This window comes from Adiantum capillus-veneris, chromosome 14, assembly GCF_014529385.1.
Source record: "Adiantum capillus-veneris isolate H3 chromosome 14, ASM1452938v2, whole genome shotgun sequence".
In the NCBI taxonomy this organism is placed as follows: Eukaryota; Viridiplantae; Streptophyta; class Polypodiopsida; order Polypodiales; family Pteridaceae; genus Adiantum; species Adiantum capillus-veneris.
In genome coordinates, this window is record NC_140944.1 from 51221892 (window position 1) to 51230221 (window position 8330).

The 8330-nt window shown below is 42.8% G+C and overlaps 1 pseudogene; it reads left to right on the forward strand.

The window, feature by feature from the left end:
* The first annotated feature begins 1129 nt into the window (after nt 1-1129).
* Nucleotides 1130-6789, forward strand: LOC147442355 (uncharacterized; annotated as a pseudogene).
* The last annotated feature ends 1541 nt before the right edge of the window (nt 6790-8330 follow it).

Sequence of the window (8330 nt, forward strand, 5' to 3'; positions counted from 1 at the left end):
AGGGATCTAGCATTAACATACATTAGAGATGTCACTCTAAGGCAAGTGTGATGGAGGTCGCCATGGCTTGCTTTAACAATGGTGAAGTATCACAACCAGGAAGCTGATGTTGATGGGGTTGCACATGTATTCGAGGGATCGCCAGTAGAATATTCCCAATGGCTGTAGAGCTCATTAGGCAAAACAAAATGGACACCTGCTCTCAAGGAACTATGCTATTGAACTCAGGCATTGGCTCCGAGAGGCGCACACACAATAACCTAGGCATTACCTCCCAACAGGGTCCGCACTTCAGCCTAAAGCGTGTCGTTTAGGCTCTTTTGTTTTCCATGTCCTAAGGTTTCTTTTTCCATCTCTCTCTATCTTCTAGATTGTTGTCGGCCCACGCTTTATAGAGCTTTTATTTTGTAAGATGATGCTCAATGATGGATTCTATCCATGGATATTTGTTTTAAAAGATAGGGCCAAATAATGCCCGATCACAGGTAACGGGGAGAGGGTTCCCTCGCTATGTTTGGCATGTGGTTGCTATTACGAATTGTTTTTTGACATGGGCTCCCTTTTTGCAGGTGACGGTCCAGGAGGAGGAGGACCTTTCGTCCCAGGGAGGGGACACAGGCATGCCGAATAGTGAACAGGTAAGGGTTTAGGGTGCAGTCTGGGTTTAGGGCACGAGATGGGCATGGGATTCTCACCCTTACACAAACCATGTTGCAGGTCACGACATAGGTGGTGGTGTCAGAGCAAAGGGAGGAGGATGATCCCCCTCCCACTCCTCCTATAAAAAAAGAACCCAAGCAACAACAAAGAAACACTTGAGCTCAAAGCTTGTCGCAATCTGAAAAAGATCAAAGTTTTGTGAGGATAGGCATTTGATGGAAAACCCTGATGCTGGAGATGACATTATGGCCACTGTCCACCAAAATCAGGTATGTTCAGGTTTACACTTGCGTAGAGGCATGGCCATGGGAGTGCTCACTAAAATATGTTTCTGATTACTATAGGGTCCTGAGAAGGAGAAATAAACAGAGGTCCAAATATTGCATGAGGACACTAGCAAGAAAATACAGGTATGTCCAGGTTTACACCTATTCATGGCCATTGGGGTGCGCTCTAACTGTTTCTCTTTATGTAGTGTGTTGAGAAGGGCAAGAAGATAGCCATATCTTCGGGTGGACGGGGGTGGGTCTCAAATGCCGCATGAGGATACCGATGTTGTGGAGTTTTCGACAAAGGGAGGGATGCAGGTATGTTCACCTTCTCCAGCTCGGGCTTGCCTGGGTTTACATGTTGGGTCCATGTTTGCATGTTGGGTTTGCCTAGGTTTTCATGCCATGCCCGGATTGGCCGGGTTTATCTGTCAAGTCCGTGGTGCTAAAAGGTTGCATTTCATGGCTTCTCTTTATAAGGTGGGTTGATCCCAAGGTCTTTTTGTGTGGGCAGAGGTTAAACCCGAAGGTTGATGAAGACCCAGATGGAAAAGCTAGACGAGAACAAGACAAGAGTGTGGATGGGAAGAGGCTACTTGTGAAGCCCAGAGAGAAGGTCCAAACGAATGGTTCCGATGCGAAGAGGCCCCTTGTGAAGCCCAAGGAGAAGGTCCCAATGAAGGGTTCTGATGCAAAGAAGGCCCTTCTGAAGCCCAAGGAGAAGGTTCCAATGAAAGGTTCATATGTGGTTCAAAATCCCTCGACTGTCCACTTGAAAGGTCGTAAGGTAGAGAAACAACCCAAGGTGGCCAATGAAAAGGGGAAGGGAAAGCTTAAACTACAAGAGAAGCCCAAGCCAAATGCTGCAATTGCCACTGCAAAAGAGGCCAAAGGCAGTAAGAGAAAGCTTCTTGAAGTAGAAGGGGCCGGTTTAGGGTCTACATCCAAGCAAACGAAGGCCGGAACCTCTCAACCATTGAGCATCAGTCTTGTGAGTCCCTCTCTAATCCGTGTCTACATTTAGTCTTGGGCATGCCCGGGTTTATATTTGGGTTAATAAGGGCTGCCTACCATTTCAAATAAATGACGTATGTTCTTTCTTACAAGTGCGGAGAGCCGACTCATTGAAGTCATCCCGGTCATATGTAGCGCTTTATGTTGATGGGAAGCTCGTTTGGATGTGCCAAGCAGATCTGGCTTGCCTAAGTAGAAACACGTGGATGGAGAAGTGGCAACATATGGTGGACCACCTTCGTAAGAAACATGGGCTGGCGGTAGAGATTCCACATAGAGTGGGAGGGAGGGTGCCTGGTGCTCTTTTTATCCCCATTCCCAAGTCTACACAAAGAGATAGGTTACGTGCGGCAAAGTGATTTGAGGATGTGGACCGTGGATCGCAAGTACGAGTTTGAGTTTCAAGGCTATTCAAGCAAGGGCCCTCATTAGGGGCTTGGAAGCATGGGACTGTATCAACAATGCAAGAAGAAAGTACGATGCACCAAAGATGACTTTCTCCTTGACTTTGTGGTGGCTCGTATGCGAAAGGCGGATGCTATGCAAGAGAAAGAAAGATGCTATAGTGAAGAAGATACAACAAGGCTACAAATGCCATGCGAGTCTGTGTGTGTGTGTGTTTGTTGCCCATCAATGCCCGGGTCTACACTGTCTAACATTGCCTGGGTTTACATAACCTATTTGTGCAGCGACGTGTTCGGAGCTTGAGTCCCATAAGTGAGGATGAAGAGAGTCCCATACACTAGGCTAACAATGCCTTGGTTTATTTTTGCACATGGTATACAAAGTCTCTCTCTCTCTCTCTCTCTCTCTCTCTCTCTCTCTCTCTCTCTCTCTCTCTCTCACTTTGACACATTGGTGACACCGGTGCTTCTTTATGGAGTGGACGTGTGGGGTGGAAGCATCGGAAGGTCTACTTGGAAAGAGCTTGAGAATGTTGAAAAGCGTTTTCTCACCAACTTTCTCCAAGTCAAGGCACAAACACCCTACATGCTCTTACTTCTTGAGTCCGGATCGCTTCCCATTTAGGTCTTGGGTATGCAAAGGGTTGTGGAGTACATGCTTAAGACACAACGTAGCCCTTTGCATCGACTTCCTAGAATCGCATATGAAGCAAGTCAAAAGGTCCAAAAGACATGCAAGAGCAAAATACTAAGTTCGGGGTGGATGCTTGACATCAAGAAATGGTTTGGAAGATGGGATGCATGTCACTTGGTCATGGATGCATCAATCGACTCCCAAGTTAATGAGGCCTTCTTACAACGCCAATGTATCATGGCTTGGGAGAAATCCAGAGGTTCTCGCTTCAGCCATTACACCACACACGTTGCCCCAAACTACAAATCTCTCTTCTTCTCCGAACGAGGTAACCGAACCCATCCCTACATCCTTGAGCCCATCCCTTTGAGTGCGATCTGCACCATTGCCTCCATTCGTCTTAGCTACCATTCTCTATGATGCGAGATAGGACATTGGGGCACTGGCGAGGAGTCTCATTGACTTTGCACCTTATGCCCTCGTCAAGTGCGAGAGAGTGAGTACCACACACTACTAGAGTGCTCAGCTTTTGACCACATTATGTCCTCTTTTCCCCATATATTCAGCCATGAGCTCTCCCTACATACCTTCCTCTCCCAACCACAAAAAATTCTTTAATACTACCTTTGTAACTATTCACAAACTCATTCCCGGTGTGCTTTCTCTTCCTTACCTCCAAGAGAACCCAAATTCCGATGGTAATGGTGGTTAAGAGCCATCAGCTATTGTCCAAATTGTAGCTGTTTAATAGTCCCCCTGCCTTAATAGTTATAAATGGTTGTTGAGGTCTTCTGCTCTCCATTAATGCTTCTTCAATGTCCTAAAGATACACAAGATGAGAGAGAGAGAGAGAGAGAGAGAGAGAGAGAGAGAGAGAGAGAGAGAGAGAGAGAGAGAGAGAGAGAGAGAGAGAGAGAGAATGCTTAGTAGTGTTCCTAAGCACAAAGTAGTCGAATGTAAGGAGATTAGTTCTTAGTTGAGCACAACGGAATGGAAATGAGCGGGAGAATTCTTCGTAGTGCTCCTAAGCACAAAGCAATTGAATGTGACGAGAACTGTTCTTAGTTGAGTGTAAGGGATGGAAATGAGTGGGAGAACTGTGCTATCACCCATATAAAAAAAGTGCATACAACTGCATTGAGTGTGATTTATGGCCTATTTTTTCTTGTATTTTCTCTTGACTAAATAAAGATTCGAGGAATTTGTGTAGTGTATTATTATTAAGGGTTTTAAAGTAATTAAAGTCTATTTTTTAATATTGCAAAAATTTGAGATGAAAATAAGAAAAAATTGAGCTACCGTTACGGTAGCCCGCCATCCATTGGTCACCTAGCATTCTCTCTACACTACTAAAAGGACCAAATTTGAATCCAAACTTTCCCTAATGTGTAATCACATCGCTTCTCTAGTTGTGGGACAGGGCGGATAATTTTCCTATGCACAATACCTTCATATGGACAACCCTTATTGGAAAGATCCTTATAATAAGATACTTGGTCTTGTCTCACCTTAAGGGAAGCACCTAAAAGGACCACCATGTTCACCGCTGGGTCAACAACACAACATAACTCAAGTTTCGTACCAAAGTCTTATCTTTTGCGAGTTATGAAATGCTGCGGATTATGGATATAAACGTCATTTGTAATGAGTAGTTATTCTAGTTTCAGAAGCCGGGGTGCAATGGCACTTCCAGATTGTAAATACAAAGCCATTTGACCCTTTCAATCCCATTTTTGGTTAAACCTAAGGTAGCCTTAGTATATAAGGTACCTAGGTCATTTTGTAAAGAGGACTTTTCATAATCAAAACTTAGCGGTGCCGTCTACTGTGTGTGAGAGAGAAAGAGAGTGAGTGTGAGCTTTATCCTCTCACTACGCCCGGCTCGCTCAATACATTGGAGATCCGACTGCACCATTGTTGTAGGTTCGAGGAGAGCTATGCGACAACGCCAAGCATTCCACGCGAGACAAAGCGCACACGCCGATGCATCTACGAGCTATTTGTGGTCGTAAGTGTATCAAACGATGTCTGTTTTTTGCGTGCTAGTAGTCTATAGAATCGTGGCGACATAAGCTACGCATAGGTACTCATAAATTTCAGTTTCAGGCACTTTCAAAATTCTGTTCTGTTTACCTACGCGTTTTCCGCAGATGGGTTTAGAGTGAGGGTTTTGAGTGTAGAAGCTTAGGGACAGGTGTATCCTAGTGAGGGGATGGTGTTCCTTAAATTTCGTACGAATCTGGAATGATTAGGTGCATTACCTTCCGTATGTGGCTAGGTGGTGTAGTTGAGAGCAGTGAGGTTCTTGATTGTGGTTTAGTTGGCCTTCCTGAGTGTTGTATGTGTAGGATGGTCTCAACCTGGCAAGCTTAAGAGATTTCCTCCGTGTGCCTATCGTGTCATCTGTGTCCTCGATTGACATTATGTTGATCTAGGTAGTCTTTGCATGCACTTCATGGGTGTGTGATTCGCCCCGTCCAACACACCACTACTTTAACACTTGATTAAGCATAAACCTTGACTCCTCACACAATTGAAAGCTACTACGCCACCTACTAATATTGGGTAGAGAGTGCGTGGAGGGTATATCCAAAACCGACCACCACTTTGTTGTTACAAGAGGAATAATGTGCCATGGAGATACTTTCAATGACTGAGTATCACATAGAAAAATTACTAATGAAGAAAGCTTGTTGACTAAGAGCATAACTTTGGCCTTGCAAAAGTACTCTCATGATATTCGGGCTATTCTGCTAGAAATTGATGAATACAAATGATTTTACATGTCGAAACCAAGAAACTATGCATTTTTAAAACTCCCTAACTCAGTTAAATCTTGTTGTTTCAACCCTAATTTGAATTTTCTAATGTGAAAAAACTCTTGAAAATCTTGAGTCCTCCATAGTAACATTGAAACCAAGGTTTTAGGTGGCCCAATTGCATTCGTACCATGTACTTTGACACATTAATTGATCTATGTGAAAAATTTAAAGTTAAATTGAGTTTTTGAATGCTTATGTCTCAAGAATTAATCAAAGTTTTTGCACATGCAGTTTTGAAATATTTGAAATGATCAAATAATTATTGCTTAACAAAGCACTTCTATTTGCCACCTTGCATCCTCAATGGAGAGTGTCGGCACTTTTATCACTTTCTAAAATTCACAAATACATCAAAAATATATATTTTGTATATAATGATATGCTTGAAATGGCTATATCAAACATGTAGAACTTTCCATTATTTTCTATACTCTCAAATAAATTGTTTTTCACATGAAACTTGCAATTATCTGTGGCACAATTGTGGAAAAGTTGCAAACAGTTTTCCACAAGATCTGTTTGTTTTTTCTTGAGCTTATAAAGTTAGTTTCTTCAAAGCATCAATCGTAGTCTTATGGGGGCCCACTTGATGATGAGTATAGTTCTTGATCACGATAGCTTCTAAAATGCAAGGTGATATTTTTTAAAGACCCTCTAGCTAGCATATTTAAGCATATCAAGAGGGTTTTCTTAAATATGTTGTCTTATGCAAGTAGCATTAATCAAAATTTGTTAAAAAAAAGGACACTTAAGTGTCCTATTTCGGTACCAAACTAGTGTTAAGAAAATTAAAGCTTCAAATTATATGACTTCAACTTGCAACAGACATTCAATATTTTCTAATAAGGTCTTTGCGATGAGAACAATGGGCTGAATGCTTGGGTTAACAGGCAGCAGGCTTGAAGAAAAAGCACAAAAACAAGTTGCAATTGAGGGTGAGCGAGCTTAAGATTGCCTATCGCTTGCCTTCAAGGGGATTGTGGTGAACGAGCTGCGATAGGTGCTCCTTCTCTCCACAAGCAGAGCCATGGTTCTGTCATCATCCGAATCCTTCACACTGTAGAGCGGTGATTCCAAAGCAAAGTGCGTGAGAATTTGCTGCCTTTTTGTTCTTTTCTCTTAGCGCTTAGTATCGAAGCACTTCACGCTTAGTATATAGCATTTTACACTTATTATCTTATTGATTTACTCATGCTTAGCAAATATGCTTATTATCTAAAGTACTTATTATCCTTTGCTCTTACTAACAACAAGGTAGTGATTGCTAAGATCCTTGCCAAAAGCCCAGTGATCTTCGATTGCTCGGTGGTGCGTGTGCTTCCATGGCATCCATCTTTTGAATCCACTAATGCATTTAGTGAGATGTGTCCGGTTTGGGTGGAGTTTGTCAATCTCCCATTATGGCTGAGGAACAACTTGAAAGATCTAGCAATGGCACTTGGTATCCCATTGTTCGTGCCCTCTTCTAGGGTTGCTCGTATTGCAACTAACAAAGTGTGTATTTGGTGGGATCTCAAAAAGCCCCAGCCCAAGAACCTAGTAGTAAATGTGGGGGCCGACCTGAAGGTCATTCCTTTGAAAGTTGGCACCTTTTTTGGAGTGTGCCTTAAGTGTAACAAATTTGGGCACTTTGCTAGATCGTGTCTAATTGTCTTGGTAACGGCTCCAGGAGCTAATGCCAACCAAAAAGGCATGACTACAATGCACCAAATGGATGCTAAATCAAGGAATCCACCTCAAAATGTTAATGAAATGACTCGAGAAGAGGGGCAACCAAATGTAGGCAAGGAAACCCAAGAGAAATCAAAGAAGCCTGTGCAAGCTCAACATAGCAAAGGAAAGACCACCCGTAGATACCCCTTCACGTATGTTGCCTAGCAAAAAACGGCATCCTTGTGGTCCAAAAGACTGTTCTGTCACCCTCATATGGAATGAAAGATGAAGGTTGGCAAAAAAATTCCAATATTTTGTGCAAGCGTTTCAAATCCCAAGCATGAGCGGTGGGATTGATGAAAGAAGCTCCATCAAACATCCCTAAAACCCCCTTTCTTATGATAATATCTTTGAGATTCTTCGGGATGTCAATCCAAAAAATTTGATGGTAACGAAGGGGGATGGGAATGGATTTATGGAAGAGGATTGCAGGAAAGAGGACACCTAAGAAGAATTCCAAGAAGCTGAGTGCGTACCCCTTTCTTAGTAATGGAACTGTTGGTTATCAAAACATGGAATGTAAAGGGGCTTAAAACCCACAAAAAGAGCTCCCTATTTTGGGAGGAATTTAGAAAAGTCAAGGACATCAGCTATTGGGCAATCCAAGAGCATCACCATGATGCCACTAGCAAAAGAAAGCAAGTTATAGGGAAGAAGCTAGTATATTACAAAGAAGGGACTGATGGATTCAATGGAGTCCTCTCTATTGTAGATAGAGACCTAGAGCCAAAGGTTGTGTTCAATCATCCATCTGGAAGAGCACTAGGAATAAAGATCAAGTGGGCAAATCAGCACATTATGATTATCAACATTT